This window comes from Canis lupus, chromosome 23 (assembly GCF_048164855.1).
Source record: "Canis lupus baileyi chromosome 23, mCanLup2.hap1, whole genome shotgun sequence".
Classification (NCBI taxonomy): Eukaryota; Metazoa; Chordata; class Mammalia; order Carnivora; family Canidae; genus Canis; species Canis lupus.
This window is the reverse complement of record NC_132860.1, coordinates 46743020-46762207: the sequence shown is the minus strand read 5'-3', so window position 1 is coordinate 46762207 and position 19188 is coordinate 46743020. Positions and strand designations below refer to the sequence as shown.

The following is a 19188-nucleotide window of genomic DNA, read 5'->3' as shown; positions in this document are numbered from 1 at the left end:
TGGACTTGGTGGTTTCTCACCCTGGACCATGAGCAGCATGATGTGAGGAATCGTATTGTTTTTCACGTCTCTATTTGCCACAGCAAGCCTGCTGCATGCCACGTCCCAGGTGCTTAGTAAATGTTGATGAAATTAATATCTCCTCATGTCAGCTTTCTTGGTTGTTCCATTGGCCTTGCCACTTTCCTCCATTTCTGCCGCAGATTGCTGTAATGATGGCTACCCCTGCCCAAGCGGCGGCCCCATTGGTGACATTGGCCAGAGGGCCACCTCGTCATCAAGATGGCCCGTGCTCTGTGTTGATGGTGCACCCCCTGCTGATGCCCAAGCCCTCATCCTGAAGATGCATCATTTTGTTCTTTTGCTTATTTCCTGTGTCTTTGTACCACAACCCTCATTTCTTTTTTTTATTTAAACTCAGTTAGCCAACATCTTTAGTTTCAGGGGTAGAGTTCAGTAATTTACCAGTTGCATATAATACCAGGTGCTCATCCCATCACATGTCCCCCTTAATGCCCATTACCCAGTTCCCAGTTCCCCTGTCCCCCATCTACCTCCCCTCCAGTGACCCTCAGTTTGTTTTCTAGAGTTGAGTCTCTCACGATTGGTCTCCCTCTCTGATTTCTTCCCATTCATTTTTCCCTCCCTTCTCTTATCCTCTGCACTATTTCTTATATTCCACGTATGAGTGAAGCCATATGATAATTGCCTTTCTCTGATTGACATTTCACTCAGCATGATACCCGCCAGTTCCGTCCACATCAATGTAAATAGCAGGTATTCATCCGTTCTGATGCCTGAGTAATATTCCATTGTATATAGAGAGCACATCTTGTTTACCCATTCATCTGTTGAAGGCCATTGTGCCTCCTTCCACAGTTTGGCTATTGTGGACATTGCTGCTGTGAACATTGGGGTGCAGGTGCCCCTTCGGATCACTGCATTTGTATCTTTGGGGTAAATACCTAGTAATGCAATTGCTGGGTCATAGGGTGGTTCTATTTTTAACTTCTTGAGGAACATCCATACTGTTTTCCAGAGTGGCTGTACCAGAGGTTGCATTACAGTCCTCATTTCTAGAACATTTTAGGCATGACCCTCAGGTGGTGGTAGGGAAGGCAATCTGAGGCTCAGAGGTGTGCCATACTCAGAATCACCCCTTCCTCTATTAGTAGGCTCAGACTCCTGTACCTTGGTTCTCATCCTGGAGAATGAGTTTTTTCTCACGGTACTCTTTGGCTCCTCATTTAAATGGACCTTAGTGAGATCTCCATTCCCTATGTCCATTTGATATACCCAAATATATCCAATTGTGAGGTGAAGCACAATGGCAGCTCTAGCTGGAGCCTCTCCTACTCTGAAGAACTGTCTATCAGCAAACTTTTGCTCCCTTGCATTTCAGGAGAAATGTCAAGGGTTCTGGTAGGATTTCCATATAAACCACAGGGCACGCAACTAAATTTGAATACCTGATGAGCAAAGAAAAGAACAAGTATGTCCCAAATATTGCACAGGATGTCCTGTACTAAGAAAGCGCCGCATTTCAGCCCCAAACTGAAATTATTTATATTTTAATAAATTGTCAACAGTACGGTTAAATCAAGCTGGATGTTCTGAGTCATATTTATACTTAAAAAAAATCACACGTTGTTTATGTGTAATTCAAATTTAACTGGATGGCCTGTATTTTTCTTTGCTACATCTAGCAACCCTAGGCCAGAGTCAAAGGCATTAAACAGCCATTTGAAGGACTGAGACAGCGATGTTCCCAGTGTGTTCCTAAAATGGCAGTTCCTAGGGTGACCCTTGATGGAACAGATGGAACTATCGAGTGCATGTGGCCTCTTGGATCCACAGACTTACCCTGATAGAGACGTCTCTCTAGATCTTAGAGGGAGGACAAGTCACCAAATAAGCAATTTCTGCACACTGGATATCTTACATGGGTATCTTAAGTGAAAGGTCTTTGGAGAAATACTGAACTGCAAGAGTGAGAAAAGTCCAGAGGTTCCATCTGGCAGCCCTTCTTCAGGCTGCCTTGGAGTGGAGTTGAGAACCGTTACTTTACAAATGAGGTCTGGTTTAAAATCGGAAAAACTCAGGGAGTAGCTTCTGAGACTGTGCTCAGAGAGAGTCCCAAAGCCATAGTCTTGTCTTTTGCTATCCATTCTGCCCTCAGGATTGGCTTGGAACCATCTCAGCCTGTTTGTATGGGCACTTCAGCCCCAGACTAAGGCTCTCATGGAGGGCAATGAGGGGATTTTCATTTCATCCCTTATTCCTCATCTACCTGGGCTTATTTTAAACCATTGTGGATTGGGGGCACCTGGGTGGCTCAGTTGGTTAAGCATCTTCCTTTGGCTCAAGTCGTGATTACAGGGTCCTGGAATTGAGCCCCATGTCAGGCTCCCTCCTCAGCGGGGAGTTTGCCTCTTTCCCTCTCTCTGCTCCTCCCTTCCCACTCATGCTGTCTGTCTGTCTGTCTCTCTCTCTCTTTCTAATAAATAGATAAAATCTTTTTAAAAATAAACTATTGAGGTTTGAATAACGAACAAGAAAAATACAAATTGTCAACAGTATGGTGAAACCAAGCCAGGACAAGGACTTGAAAATCAGTTCACATTAACAGGGTAGACTCTTCATTTTCTTCCCTCAGTCCTGGCTTTTGTGCCTGCCACGAGTCTAATGGAGTCCCAGATGAACCATGCCAATGCCTGAGCACTTGTAACAAAACAAGGGGAGATTAAGAGGGATGAAGTCATCTGTGGAGGCAAGGAGCAATTAACCACATGAAGAAGGTGAAACATCCTCAATGATAAGCCTCAGCAGCAATTTACTCAGGTTTGGGAACTTTTTGTTCTGAAGATTATTAGTAAGTTTTCCTAGTTTTCTGCAGCTTCCTTCATTCAATAGAATGTCTTTTTTTAAAGACAGAATTATGCAAGCATTACTGCCCACATACCCAGGACTTTCTTGCATCATAGAAATTAGATATGGGTTGAAAGAAAGGGAATAGGCAACAGAGACAGAAATTTCAAAGGCCCTTGATGGTGGCCTCTGCTTGAGCATTTCATATTATTTTGCTTTTTGCCATCATCTGGAATTGGCCTGAGACTGAACTTCTGGTGGTTCTGAAAGACAATAGTTGCTGCTGACCAACATGATTATGCTTAGGTGAAGGGAAGATGTGGGCTACTCCCTGCTGTCAAGTTACCTTTCTCTTGGGTCCAGAGATTCTTGTGGGGCACCAGAGTGGCTCAGTCAGTTAAGCATCCAACTCTTGATTTTAGCTCAGGTCATGATCTCAGAGTCATGAGGTGGATCCCTCAGTATGGGAGATTCTCTCTCCCTCTGCCCCTCCTCCACAACCCCCACCCCCACCCCCACTCACGTATGCTTTCTCTAAAAATAAAGATTCTCTCTCTTTCCCTCTGCCCCTCCCTACCCCTTTGCTGCACCCTCTCTCTCTCTTTAAAAAAAAAATAATCTTGTGATTCTTTTTTTTGCTTTAACTGTAGTTGATAATTCTTGCGATTCTTGGTAAAGATTTTTTTTTAAGATTTATTTATTTATTCATGATAGACATAGAGAAAGAGAGAGGCAGAGACACAGGAGGAGGGAGAAGCAGGCTCCATGCCGGGAGCGTGACGTGGGACTCGATCCTGGGACTCGATCCCGGGACTCCAGGTTCGTGCCCTGGGCCAAAGGCAGGTGCTAAACCGCTGAGCCACCCAGCGATCCCCCTTGGTAAAGAATTTAACATGGTTGGGTCATTCAGTGGTTGGGCACCTGCCTATGGCTCAGGTTGTGATCCTGGAGCGCGGGATCAAGTCCTGCTCTAGGCTTCACGCAGGGAGCCTGCTTCTCTGTCTGCCTGTGTCTCTGCCTCTCTCTCTGTGTCTCTCCTGAATAAATGAATAAAATATTTTAAAAAGTAACATAATTGGAGATTTATCATTCTCTTTTACATACCAAGACAAAGGAATTGTTATTTATTCAATATTTGGGATAGTGGTCACTAGATACCGCTGTCTTTTAACCACTGGTGGTGGGCGATAGGCCTAATGTATCTGATCTGTGTACAAATTAGTTCTGTGTTAGCTAATTAGTTCTGTGTTCTGCTAACACAAAACTAATTTGGTCCATAGTACATTATAAACAGATATGAAAGAAAGTTTTGCAGGAACATGGTTCTGGCATATTTCCCTTTTAAGGATCTATAAGCATCAAATGACTTACTCTAAGCAACAGAAGTTACAGAATAACTAAATAATTATTTTCAATCACACTGGAAGTACTATGTAAAAAAAAAAAAATGTTACCAACTACTTTTCACTTCCTTGGGAGACTGAAGAAAAAACTATTTAAATTTTAGAATGAGTTGTGCAGTCTCCTTGCTATGAGCATTTTATGGTAGAGGCCAAGACTCTTCCCCAAGTGTTTGAGAAGAGTAAGGAGGGGACTCTGAGATTCAGATCAAGCACCTAGAATAGTGTAAAATTTTCAGGAGGATTCGCTGGTCCCACTGGTCTCTAACAGGAAAACTCCTTGGGGCCTCCCTAGACTTTGGTTCAGAGGTTATTCTAGCTCAGGCATCTCCTAGTGAGGATGCATTATCCACCCCATCCCCTGGTAGTTCAGCCAGCAACATTATTCACCAACTCCCCCATCTTTCTCAACCTCCCCTGAACACTGGCTGACCACGTGGGAGGAAAGAAAACAGGAAGACTGAAATAAGATCTCCCATTAGCAGCCATTAGGAGTTCCACATTCATAGCTCAGCAGCCACTGAAATAGATTTTTCATAAATTTCCTGAGTAGCCTTGTGGAACCCAAGATAAAGAGTGGTTATTTTGCTCCCTTTTTTACAGATGGCATAAATAACTTCCTTGGCCATAAGCGTTAGAGTCAGGAATGGAACAAAAATCTCCTGGTCCAGGGACAGTAACATGAGCTCAGGTGGCTTCCTGGAAATTAGCACTTGAAGAGACTGAGGAGCAGGTTTCAGGGATAGAGCAAGCTAATAGGGGTATCAGCATGGGAAAAGTATATTTTTCTTCATTTTTATGAATTCCATTTTGATTCACTTTACCACTTTGAAGGGGGGTGACATCTTTGATTGCAACAGAAGGACCTTAAGTCATATAAAAAGAAGACTCTTGTGTTTTTATTAACCTAGATTAAGGGCTTCTTTTGATCCTAATAAATCCAAGTTGGGTAACATGTAGCATGGTCATTTCCTAATTGTTCTATTCAAAACAGAAATGACAGAGACCAAAGAGCAGTTCCATAGACACTACCTTGATGAACGTAGGAATACTCTGGGGGAAAGGATGGAAAAGGGAGTTATTTCATGGAAAGAGACTGCCTTTTGATTGGCTCATAAAAAAGATGGTTAAAAAATAGAATAACCAGCTATCAAAGGCCAATATAGTTAATAATTTGCAGATTTAACCCAATTCAGATTTTCTAATTTGCTCACAATAATACACATTATCCAGGTGATTAATATTAATATACTGTAAACACCCACACAGTTTCCACCTCCCTTCTTGGCCCTGCACACGCACGCGCACAGATGCATGTGTTGTACAGGCTGCATGTTAAAATGGAGACTGAGTGGTCAGTGAGTTTATGGCCAGTACAATACTTGTTATTCTTCTTCTATCTGAGAGGCCAGAAACAAAGGAATTCCAGAGCTTAGATCATGTGAGGGAACTCTTTCTGGCTCCCAGTAAATGTGTCCTCTAGTTCTCAAAATGCACAGGCTAAAGTAAACGTAGACTTTTATCCAAAGTCTGCTGGGAAAACAAAGGAATTAGGTTTTCCCTAAAGATTTTCCTAAACCAGTCAGATTTACTCCTTTTGATCCAGGCATATTAGAGAGAGCAAGAGAAATTTAGTTTGCAGAATTACTATTTTAAACAAAGGCCCAAAACAGTGGTGTCTGTGAAGTCTTCTCATTCCTCTCCAGTAACTGAGAGGTAATTGGAATTGTTTCCAGTGAAAACGGTTAATTTGATTTCACCCTGCAATTCAGTAGTACGTCCTTTAGACTTGATTTCTATGATATTAGAGTATATACAACATTTCCTTTCCTTTTAACCCGGTTTCCACTTAACAGTGTTCTGTGTATCTGCGATCTGCACCATGGCCTGCCTGAACTCACATGGAAAATTGATGGCTCTGAACAACAATTGTTGTAGTTGAGCTTCGCTGATGGCACTTTTTAAAAACAGCAGTGGAAAAAAATAACCGGGCACCAGTCAGATGTGATTTTTGGCAGACACTTCACCCAAGCTGCTCAGGGTATCCCCAGAAATTATAAACCCTCAAAGGTGTTCAGGGTGGAGTAAATAGAGCAAGACACAATTATTTGAATGTTCATCCTCTGGATGCAGTTCTCCTCTCCTCAAGTCTGTAGTAACAAGGATATCCATCTAAGTGAAAGGTCAGCTTTGAAGTAAGTATAAAGTTATTTACAGGAAATGAAGCAGAAAGCAGGCTTTCACGCATTTTGAAATGTCTCTATTATTTAGGAGAAAATGAACTGTGTCATCAGTCCAAAGAAAAACAAATGCCTACCTTCTTATATTATTAAATAAACACCTACCATACCAGAAGTATGCTAGTAACTCTGAAATTTTAAATTCACCGACGTCTGTTTTCCTCAACTTTGCATGTGCAAGCAGGAAATAAACAAGTGTGAATTAAGGCTCTAAGTAAATATGTAGCAGTTGTAGTTTGGGGGGAGATGGGGAAGACTGCCAAGAAGAGATAATCATCACGGGCTTTTTTTTCCCCCCAGTATGGGATGCTAACTAGACATTTGTGATAACTACATAATCAACAACATCTTTAAATATTTAATTTCTTGTCAGTTGTTATCTAAATTGACTTCAACTCATGTTTATGTAAGTGTGTATGTACTCCATATACACATATAACTAGATCTGTCAGAGGGAAGTGGCAAATTGAAGCAATTAGGTGGCTCATTCTGCAGGGACAAAGGAGGAAGAGGAGAAATCCGATGATGAGGGAAAGGAAAATTGAGAAAATTGTAACTTACCGCATAGATTTATATTTAGAGGTAGTTTGGACTTCCTCAAATGATATGTCTTGGACTGTGAGTCTTGGACTCCTTCCTACCTCAGCAATGGATTCCTAGCTGTGTTCAGATGGTCACATAAGTGAGTTTAACTGGCACCTTAGTGCAGGACTTCCCAGTTCCCTGTTCGCCCTCACTTAATGAGATTACTTACCAAAGTTTAGTTCATACAGGTATCCTCTAAGTACCTACTGTGTCCCAGACCCTTGGAGAGCTGCAGGGGGTTCACACTTCATTTCGATATAACCTGTAAAGTGTTTTCTTATTAAAATGATCCCCTAGTCTGATGCCCAAAGTAGTAACAGAAAGGTAAAATGCAGTACAAGACCTCTGGCTTATACATTCCGTTGCCTGACACCAGGGTCTTCTGAGATCAGGTGAGCATGGTGGGATTAATTTGGCCAACAGACCTTATCTGGTCTGCACACCCCCCACCTGGCCAAGCCTCTGCCCCAGTGGGCATCTCCACAGCTCCCACCTCCCAGATGGTACAAGTGGTACCCACTGGCGCTGCACCTGGAGGTATGACCCCACAGGGCCTACCCTCCATCCAGATTGTCCAGACTCTGCCCGCAGTCCAGCTGGTGCATACGTTTTGAGGAGAACCACTGGGACTTAAATGTGCCCTACACAGAGACCCCAACTCGCTGGGCTGGGCTGGGCTAGAGGGAGGGGAGCTGCAGGCTGGGCTTGCTAATAAAAAAGAAAAAAAAAAAAAAAGGAAAGGATTCTCCAAGGTCCTGTCGCAGAAAAACACTGTCCCATGGTGACTGAACACTGAAGTGTAAGGATCAAGAAGACTTGGGTTACAAGGTCTGCATCTTTCATCCCTTCTTCCCCAAACCCCAGCCCTGGACATCACAGAAGGAGGATCACATTGTTCAGAGGATGGGTGCTCTGATTCAGACATGTATGTCAAGATAAGGAATTAAGTGCACCATCCTGAGCAGCAAGCCAGAAAAATCACTCCTTCAGGGTTGGAAAGAACTTGCCAGTTCCCATTGGAAAGAGAGCTACACACATCATTTAAAAAGCTGACCTTTAAGTAAGTATGCAGTTACCTTTTTATCCCCAGCACACACCATAGAACCATTGCCATTATTTTAAAAAGTTAAAAGGACGTGGATTAAAACCTCGTTTCTGCCACCTACTCGCTGAGTGAACTTGAGACAATTATTTGACATCTCTAAGTATCAGCTCCCTTTAAAGGTGTAATAATAGTAAAACCTAACTCATAGGCCTGGTGTGAGGATGAAATGAGATTGCATGCATACATTTTTGTGGCAATATCTGGCATCAGGTAAATGTTCATTAAGTGCTAACCATTATTATCACCCCTACTTCTAACTTGGGCAGGGCAACCCGACAGGTTGCAGAGCCTATGGACCTAATGCCTTGCACATGCCTGAAACCCAGATTATAGAAGAAACCCTTGCTGTTTATTCTAATACACGATATAGTGGCAAATAAGGAAACAGCAGTCAGCGGTATTTGTGACTTTCCATGGTAACCATTTCTGTTTACCCCTCTTAGCTGGAGGAAATGAAAGCAGTATTGGCTGAATTAGTTGGAACATGCCATTCAGTTTTTACCACAATGTGGTAAGAATAGGGAATATGATTATAAAACTTCTATGTATCAAGTACTTGGAAATGTCAAACAGAATTTGGGGAAAAGAAGGATAGATTAATTTACATATAGCAAAACTTTGTTGACTCAGTTTTTATTTCACTATAATATTTGGACAAGAGTTTGGCTGACTTTAAATATATAATAAGCATGATTTTCTATGCAAATAATTCCAGAACCTTAAAGTACTTGGAACCTTTAACCTGGTAGTAGAGGAGGATGATAAATAAATAAAGTATTTATAGTTTGTAATAAGGGCTCTCAAGAGGGTAAATTGGGCCTTGTGTCCTGCCACTTACTAGCTATATGATCTTAAGTCACAGATCCATAGAATAATAGAATTTGAAGTCATCTTAGAGATACATTACAAAGGCTTGATGGACTACAAAATACTAAACAAACAGATGATTATTGATAAATACCATAATACCAAATTATAAACTATTCTTACCTGGTAATGTAAGCAGCCTTTAAAGACTTCTATTAAACACTCATATTTCTCATTTGAAGTGCAATACATCCCATAAAAAACATAAAACCCATTTCATTAGATATTCTATATTTTAACATTTTCATAATTTAAAACTGTTTTTCTGCCAAGTGGACTGAGCTAGTCTTTTGTAGGGAAAAGAATCAAGGTGTTTAATGGGTGTATGGGCCAGCCCTCATAGGCAAATGGTTGAAGAATAACAGATTTAGGTGCTTCTGAAACATTAAAATCAACAAGAATATAATAATGAAGATGAATACAAAAAAATTAGAAAATGCAACAAATATTTTCCTTTTAAAATGTATTGAGCTGCTTTTGCACAGGTGGTACTCCACAAAAATTGAAATCAGAATATAGACCTCTAGGAAACTGAGACAACAACATAGTTATCTCATTATTAATAGAACTGTTCCTTATAATGGCTCTCTTACGGTTTTTTTCACATGCTCAATACTGAAATTAAAAGTTCTTCCATTTGATAGGAAATATTCCATTAAACATCAAATACATACATATCTTCACTCCTCTTCATTTAAAATTCTGAGTGTAATCGCATATTCACGGAGCTTAATTAATGTCTGTGAAATGCTTTAAGTACATTGGATGAAAATGATTAAGGAACATCTTTATCCAGGAGAGCCCACTTGAGGCTGTTTTGTCTTACAGATCTTATACCTCCTGACAGGACGTCATGCGTATAGAAGGCACTCACTACATATGATTGGATCATATGTAATCCTTCAGTAGTCAGATTTCAATTTTTACTCTAAGATCTTTTCCACAGGCATCGCAGAGTAGCAGTATCTTGGGCATGATCATCATGTCTCAGCATTTAATGGAAGTGCTGTCAGGCTTTCAGAACTGATACACACTACCAAACACAGAAGAGACTGATGTATAAACCCAAATACCAGTTTGGAACTTTACAGTGAGAACGGTCACATTTAGCAGGCCAGAATACCCAAATGCACTGATGAATTTATCCTTTCCTACACGTAGGGAGACAAATTACAAGCTAAGTTGCTTGTCATAAGGAATCTGAACCAAGGTATTTGGTAGAAACATTGCCGTGTCTCTTGTCGGAAAGCTAAAAGTATGCCATCTCCATCTCTCCTATAGGTTTTTGTGTGCAGTGTGGGGGTAGCAACTATCTATGGACAGTGCTGGGACACAGTAACAGGTCACTATTCTTTGAGAGCCCCCTTTTTTGTTGTTGTCATGCTGACCGTCATTCATGTGTTGTCTCTTCGAAGCAGGTAAAATCAAATAACTAGGCAGTAGCTTTATATGTACAAAAGTGACTGTGCTCTCCTGCTTATACCTGATCTCTAAATTGAAATGTGGTTGATGCTGAAGTAGAGTCACTAGGACATAGACTCTGGCAAACTACTGTCCATCTTGCTCACCTCTGAATCCCTGGCACCTTGCAGAAATTCGGTCACACGATAGATTCTCAATAAATAGCTATAGAAGAAATGAATGAATAGGTAAGTTACTATTACAAATGCCTGACCCCATTCTGTATATTCATTTTTTACCTAATTTCCTGCTCAGAAGCTAACTTTTTGGAGCTCATTTTCTATAAATGACATGACTGAGAGAAAAATATGTATGTGTGAGTGCTATTAACTACACATTCCATTCCTTTGCCAGATATGTGATTCTTGCCTACCAGGAAACTTTAACCTTAAAGTGTACAATTGGTTGGTTTTTAGTATATTTTAAAAATGGTGCCACTATCACCGCCATCTAATTCCAGAGTATTTGAAACCCCATGCCCAGTAGGAGGCACTTCCCATGTCCCCTTTCTTTGGATTCTTGCAATTACTAATCTACTTTCTCGTTCGGTGAATTTGCTTATTCTGAGGATTTCATATAAATGCAATCATAAATGCATAGTTTATCTTGGAGAGTGTTCCATGTACACTTGAGAAGAAGATGTGTTCTGCTGTTGTGCGGGGTGTTGTGCATACATCAATTCAGTTTGGTTGGTTGCCAGTTTTATTCAAGTATGCTGCTCTCTGGTTGGTCATCTGTTTATTCTATCCATCATTAAAAGTGGGGTAATGAAGTTTCAAACTATTGTCATTGGGTTGTCTGTTTCACCCTACTGTTGGTTTTTCTATTGTCTATCTTGAGTCTGTTTTTTAGGTGTATATATATTTATAATTGTTAGGACTTCTAGACAGAGGGAACCTTTTATCATTCTTTGCCTTTGCCTTTACTTATGCTGGTCTCTTTTCCAGGCATGTCCTAGGAATACCTTTTCATCTCTACTCTGCTGAAATTTTACCATTCTCCAAGACGCATCTTGGATGCTGTTTATTCTGAAGTAGTTCTAAGTCTTTCTGGTAGTTCTGCTCACTCCTATTTTCATGTATCTTTACCCCTGTTATGGAATCTGTTTTTGTTTCTCTATTCCTAATTAAAGAGACTGTTCTAACTTTGTATCTATTCCATACCTATTATAGTAGGTATTTAATACATATTTATTTTTTAAAAAGATTTTATTTATTTATTTGACAGAGAGAGAGAGAGAGTACAAGCAGGGGGAGTGGGAGAGGGAGAAGCAGATTGCCCGCTGAGCAAGGAGCCCAATGTAGGACTTAATTCCAGGTTCCTGGGATCCTGACCTGAGCCAAGGGCAGATGCTTAACCAACTGAGCCACCCTGGGACCCCTACTAAATATTTCTAACATCAAAAAGAGAGTAGCCTTGTTTGAGTGATCCTGATGATTGGTGTAAGATAGTGGATAAAAGTCACAAGGAAGTATATTTTAAAGAACTATATTTTAAAGAACCTTAAGATTTTTTTCCCCTTGTAGAGGAATCTCAAGCTTTGAATGGAGGGATGGCAGATGTTCTAACCTCAGCAAATTATCCTTAAACGCAACTGAAATCCAAGTTAGAGATCTTACTTCATTTTTCATGTCCCTGGATTGGACTCTTTCTCCAAGATTAAAACAGCAAGCTATGGTACATATCATGGCTTGGCAAACTTAGAGCATTTTGGAATCCTCTTACTTTCCCCTCTCTAACTTCTGGCCAAATGCAAGATTGTGATGAGGCATGAAGTAGAGAAAGCTGTTGAGTGAGGAAGAAGAAAAAAGTGTTGCATATCCCTCTTGGGTTTCTGAACCAAGTTATGATTTCACTAGAGAAAAATGACATTCTATTGGAAGTCCTCTTTAAAAAGGGGTCTGTGGCTTAATGATGTAGGTGGCTCCTTGGGCTTAGCCTTCTGCACAATAATCCCTACACGGGAGAATTGGCAGCCATCCTCCTATTTGGAGTCCAGATAGTCCAAAATTGCAATATTCCACAAGCTTATGTCTCCTATAACCATAGGACATTTGATCTGCCCATTATCTTGCTCACTTATGCTCTTGGAATCTTTATAAATTATCTGGGATATTATGAGCTTGAGATAATCGCTTCATACTCTTCAGTGGCGATGTTATCTAAGAAGATAACATCTATTACACTCAGTAGTTCTTAGCCTTGGCTAATCATTAAAACCATCTGGGGAACTTTAAAAATTACTAATAGCTGGGTCCCACCCCCAGGAATCTTAGTGTAGTTTATCTGGATGGCAACACACCTGTGAGGATTTTCAAAAGTTCCCCTAGATGATTCTAATGCACAACAAAGGATGAGAATAATGATCTAGAACAGTGGTTCTCATTGTGTGGGCCAGCATCAGCATCACCAAAAAACTTGTTAGAAAGGCCAGTGCCCAGGCCTCACCCTAGACACTAAATCAGAAACTCTGGGCTGGGGCCCAGCACCCTGCTTAAAAAGCCCTGTGGGTGATTTTGATGTACTCTAAAGTTCGAGAACCACTGGTCTAGAATGAAGAGACTCCTCTTTACTCATTTCAAGAATGTTTTTTTGGAAAGGGTAAGTGGGAATTGAATCAACTCAGTGTGTGAGGTGGGGGTTGTGTTCCATTTTACAGGCTGGTAGAGAGTAATGTAAATCTATAGTTCTCACATAGTGGTTTCCTTACATTCCCTTTCTCCAAGTATAACAATTGGTAAGTCTTGAATTAAATACTGTGTATTTGTACCATGTAGATAGTTAATCTAAATAATGTATAGCACTTCACCCCACCAAAAAAGAAAAAAAATTCCCAGCAATGGATTGTCCTAAAAAATAAAAAATACACTAAAGAGGTGCCTGGGTGGCTCAGTTGGTTAAGCATCTGCCTTCAGCTCAGGTCATGATCCCAGGGTCCTGGGATGGAACTCCACATTGGACTTCCTGCTCAGTGGGAGTCTGCTTCTCTCTCTCAAATAAAGTCTTAAAAAAAAAAATACACCATAATGTAAAATGTCAGCTGGCACCATTTGAGAAGGAGGCCCCATGTTTTACATAAATAACAATTTCAGACCTCATACCTACTCAAACCAGTGGAATTCTGGTTTTCCCTGAGCTGACTGATTTGGTTTTGATTTGTGCTTCATTCATTCTTAAAGAGTAAATAAAGATGAGTCTAATGCTATTTTGCCCTGGGATGAAGACATTTCATGAACTCCACATCTGAGTTATTTACTTGTTTATTATTTGTCTTCTGTTGTTTGCCTTGTGGGAATTGTCACTTGAAACCACAATCCTACAAAAGGTATTGGAGGAGGCTAGGAGCAGCAGGCCGATGTGCCTGATGAATGGGAAGGAAGCTGCATAAAATCTTAGCATCCGCCCACTCTCAAGCCTGTGTGAGCAAGACCGATCTTTTGCCTGTCAAGCAAGAAGATGGTGCAGAAGCACTTCAGAGTTGATGTATATGGTGATTCAAAAAAAAAAAAAAATGATGAAGCAAACTAGGATCTTACTACTCAAGATGTGATGTGCGGACCGGCAGCCCTGGTTGGACCTGGGAGCTCTCTAGAAACCCAGAATCTCGGGCCCATCTCCCCGCTGCTGAATAGAATCTGCAGGCCAGCAAGAGCTCCAGGTGACTCGTGTGGCGTGACAATTTGAGAAGCACGGGAGGTTATTTCATGTAATGATGTCACTTTTCTTCTTCTTGGCCTATGAGAAGAGAACACCCTGCTTCTAAAGCAGGCAGCTTGTCCTCCTCCACCATTCTGACGTTTCCAGTGGAAACAATAAGGGTCACTGGGAGGGGAAATCAGCAGGAATAGCTGACCAAGGAAGGAAGTTTAGGTTGAATAAAGGTTTGGTTCATTTTTATAGCCCCTAGAGGAAGAACAATACTGTACAGAAGCTGTTAATGATGGGCTGGATTCGAAGGCAGTAACCTGTGCCAAAATCCAAATGTGTTTTTACTCTAAACTTCCCTCCAGATGTCCAGTTATATTGCAGAATTTCCAGCTGGTAAGAACCCCACAGAAGTGGCTGTTCCCTAAAATACATTTAAATATAAAATACATCTATATTAACTTTATTTTCAATTTCTTCTGCTCTTCTAATAATTTCATTAACTTTCATTAGGCAGCAAATTATTTGGTGCTGATTGAAAATGTCTAGTTGACCTTGATGGAGAGATTTTAGCAGAGATTGTGCTCTGTTTAACAGCTCACACAGGTAACTATGGCAACTCTCCATTTCAGTTATGAACATGTCATACAAATCCTAAGTGAAAACAGCTTCAACCTATCAGTCCTCTTTAATAAGTAATCCAATAATAGTGGACCATTCAACCCAGAGAAAAGGCTTTCTCTTAACTGAGCAATAATTGAAATGGCACCAAGCAGGGAGAGCTGTAGTCTTAACATTATTGGCCAGCCCATTAGCATGATTTCCCTGTGTGTTGTTCAACAAAGAACCCATCTACTTTATTTCTTTTTTTAAAGATTTTATTTGACAAAGAGAGGGAGAGGGAGAGAGCACAAGCAGGGGGAGCAGCAGACAGTGGGAGAGGCAGAGGAAGAAGCAGGCTCCCCACTAAGGGGCAAGACGTGAGGCTCAATCCCAGGACCCCAGGATCACCACATGAGCCAAAGGCAGATGCTTAACCGACTGAGCCACCGGGCACCCCTAACCCATCCACTTTAAACAGATGAAGAGGGGTAGCTCAGGTGGCTCAGCGGTTTAGCGCCAACTTTAGCCCAGGGTGTGATCCTGGAGACCTGGGATTGAGTCAGTCCCACGTTGGGCTCCCTGCGTGGAGCCTGCTTCTCCCTTTGCCTGTGTCTCTGACTCTCTCTCTCTCTCTGTATCTCTCATGAATAAATAAATAAATAATTTAAAAAAAGAAACAGATGAAGAGAAAGCGCATGTAACTGCGCAGGTAATTCTGCACACCTGTATTCTATTCCATTCAAGTGAGCCTTAAAAAAGGTTTCAACAGCCAAACTGTGGGAGGAGCCTCGGTGTCCATCGAAAGATGAATGGATAAAGAAGATGTGGTCTATGTATACAATGGAATATTCCTCGGCCATTAGACACGACAAATACCCACCATTTGCTTCAACGTGGATGGAACTGGAGGGTATTATGCTGAGTGAAATGAGTCAATCGGAGAAGGACAGTGTATGTTCTCATTCATGTGGGGAATATAAATAATAGTGAAAGGGAATAGAAGGGAAGGGAGAAGAAATGTGTGGGAAATATCAGAAAGGGAGACAGACGTAGACTCCTAACCCTGGGAAACGAACTAGGGGTGGTGGAAGGGGAGGAGGGCGGGGGGGTGGGGGTGAGTGGGTGACAGGCACTGAGGGGGACACTTGATGGGATGAGCACTGGGTGTTATTCTGTATGTTGGTAAATTGAACACCAATAAAAAATAAATTTATTATTTAAAAAAAACAACAAAGTAAAGACTAAAAAAAAAAAAGGTTTCAGGAAACAGTGGGTGTGGCTTCCCTAATTTGCCCATGGACGCTGAGAGTCAGCAAGAGATTAGGAGGCAGGCAGCCCGCATCCCAGGTGGCTCAGCGGTTTAGCGCCTGCCTTTGGCCTGGGGTGTGATCCTGGGGACCTGGGATTGAGTTCCGCGTCGGGCTCCCTGCATGGAGCCTGCTTCTCTGCCTGTGTCTCTGCCTCTCTCTTCCCTCTCTCTGTCTTTCATGAATGGATGAATAAAATCTTTAAAAAAAGAGAGAGAGATGAGGAGGCTGCTTGCTCTCTGGCGGCACATAGGAACCGGGTTTGAAATCACTGCACTGACCTTCCTCCTCAAGCCCTTTCCGCCCCTGGCCACCATTCACTTCCCTGTGTCCTTACCCATGCACACCATCGTCAGGCTCAGCCACCTGCTCGGTGGCTCCCCATTGCCCCACAATACAATGTCCACGTGGCATGCAAGGCATGGTCTGACCTCTGCCTACCTGGTGCCCTAGCACAGGGACCATATACCCCATAACCTGGTTTTACTGATTCTCACATATTCCCGGCATCCTCATTCCTCTGTGAGTCACTTGTGCCCATCCTTACCTTGAGCTGATCTCTTGGTCCCCCAGACTGGAATCCTTCTGGCTCAGCCCAAATGGGATTGGCCTCTGGGAAGCTCTTCCTAATCACCCTCATCAGAATTAGGTCCTTGCCCTGTCTTCCAGGTACATGGGGTTTATGCCTCTGTTGCAGCATTGGCTGTGAGCTGACTTCTGTGGGGGTGAGGCTGTGAGGGCCATAGGGATAGGGACTGGGTCTGTGTTGTGCCATCTTCAGGGCCTCACGTGGGGGGCCAGTGCACAAGGGCCACTTGGTTAGTATCTGCCGAATGAATGAATGAATGAGTGAATGTGTAAATTAGGTTTATATTGTATCCCTGCAGGGATTATATATTCTTCTCCACACTTTCCAAGTGCTTCCCAGTCTCCAGGGTGTAACTCAAGCACAATATAACTGTCAGATGCCTTCTCTAATTTTCAGTCTAAAATAACTTCTCGGCCCAAAACCCTGACACGGTACTTGCTTTCTCTCCTGCTCCTTTTAGCTGGTTTCACTTCTCTCATAACATTTTACCTCTATTCCCACACAGTTAATCAATTCACCTAGCCTCTAGGTTGCCGCTGACCAGGGCTCACGTGCTGGGCCCCTCGGACCTCCCTACATAAGAGCCTGGCCCCCACAGATGCTCCTGTAGGGCTCACAAGTCCATCTCTCAGTAGAAACATTCCTCTCTGAAGGAAGGCTTTTCCTGGTGTCCCGTGAAGGGCTCTACCTGAAGTCTGAGCCCCATCTCTGCACATGAGCTAGAAGTCTCTGTAGGCTGGAGATGGCCGTGGGCCTCTGTGCACCAGCACAGCCAAACTAGAACCTATGCCCCTTGCTTCCTAGCAGGTAATCATCCTTTTAAAAAAAACACCTCAATCCCTTATTTTTCTCTTCAGCCTCATGGCCTGCCTCCCATCATTGCCTGGCCTCATAGAGTATAAGAAAAAAGCCAATCTGGAATATGACAAGGAAAGGAAGGAGGAGATGATTAAGGGCCTCATTTTATGCTTCTCTCGCTGAAGGACCTTTACTCATTGCCTCTCACTTCACCATTAGTAACATGTCAAGGGCTGCTGGAGGTCATAAATAACACAAACTGTTCATGACACAGAGAATAGACAGATAGTACTGATTCATTTAGGATTTCAAAATGTGTGTGCCAAGGCAGCATGTGCCCTGGGGAACCTGCTGGGGCCTCCCCTGTGCACAGCCTGGAGCCCAGGGAGACCGGACATGCAGAGGTGAGAGCTTTCTTGCAGGAAATGGGCATTGGCCCAGTTGGGGTTGGAACCTGCCACCACCTGCAGCTGCCCATCATGTTAGAAGCGGCCTTCCTACCTGTCCTGCCTCTTCTTCCATCAACTCCCCAGAGCCCAAGACTTGGACAACAGAAGTATTTCTGCACCGTGTCTGTGCCTTGTGACTCAGGGGCCTCACAGCCTAAAGGTCATCCTGTATAAGGCAATGTGCTGCTGCTCCAAGAGCCATAAACAGTCCCTGTTCAGTGTCTATCTCTCCTCTCTGTTTATTCGCTTCCCTGTCCTCCCCCCCCCCCCCCCCCGCTCCCCAAGGAATCTGGATAAATAATGAACTTTCCAGGTCATCCAAGGGCAGCTCATTAACCCCCTTAGGAAAAGCCAGCAATGACATTTCTTCTTCCTAAGTGGTGGCTTAATGGCCACAGGCAGATAATGCTTTATCAAGAGGCAATCGTTGAATAATAAAATGGGGCTCCTGTGATACGTAATCATGGATCCAAATTCTTGGCCAGGGGTGGCAGAAGAGGAAACAAGGAAGGAAAAGAAGCCCAGGATCGAGAGTATCTTTAGAAAGCTACATCTGAGCTTCACACACAGCAGCTGCTTTTAGCAAACCATGGAAGGTTTAGTGTTTGTTTTCTGGTTTCACATTTACTCTTCTAAGTCCTGCAACCCCCCCTCCTTCCCCCCACCCCTCAGGTCCTTTCACTAAATGTATGCACATGTACGCGTGCGCAGCCTCTTCCCTCTCTGATTCCCCCTCCTTCCCCCTTGCTCTCATTCACACACGTGTTTGACTTAGAATAGACAAAACCATTGTGATGATGAGAAGACCTGGCGCCTACAGCATTTTAGCCTTTTAAATGTCCTTAACCATGTGTGCTCGGCAGAGCAGGTGCTGTGATGGACGTTTTACAGATGGGGAACCTGGGGTTGATTTGCTAAGAGGGTGTAATAAAGCCAGGATTTAGACTCCGTCCTTTCTCCTCCTCAGGTGGTCCTCCTGCCAGACCCCATCTGAGGCAACTCGTGGAGCTCTTGGTGTCCTAATCAGCTTGCATGCCGCCCTTCCAGCCTCACTGTGAGTGCTAAGGGCAGGGCCAGGCCTCCACGCAGGCATACACCGAGCACAGGACTATTGGGTGTGGGAGGAGGGACGAATGCCCTCTGGAATCCTGGTACAAGCAGGGCCTCAGGGGAAGCAGGAGGGAACCAGTGGCCCAACAGAGCTGGGACAGTCCTTTCTATGCCCTGTTGTTTCCTATGGTGACTCCTAATCCCTGCCTGTGAAGCCTGTG

General features: G+C 42.8%; 1 protein-coding gene and 2 long non-coding RNA genes across 5 annotated transcripts in view; 2 read left to right on the top strand and 1 right to left on the bottom strand.

Annotated features, from left to right (window-relative positions):
* The window catches only part of MAML2 (mastermind like transcriptional coactivator 2), a 344064-nt gene that overhangs the window by 186379 nt on the left and 138497 nt on the right, over nucleotides 1-19188 (top strand). The window lies entirely within an intron of this gene.
* LOC140615211 (uncharacterized) overlaps nucleotides 1-19188 on the bottom strand; it is a 41748-nt gene that overhangs the window by 464 nt on the left and 22096 nt on the right. The gene's annotated exons all lie outside the window — the stretch shown is intronic.
* LOC140615213 (uncharacterized) lies at nucleotides 1608-11367 on the top strand. The gene is made up of 3 exons (XR_012016008.1): nucleotides 1608-2841; nucleotides 6125-8153; nucleotides 10347-11367. It is a non-coding gene; the product is annotated as an uncharacterized lncRNA (long non-coding RNA).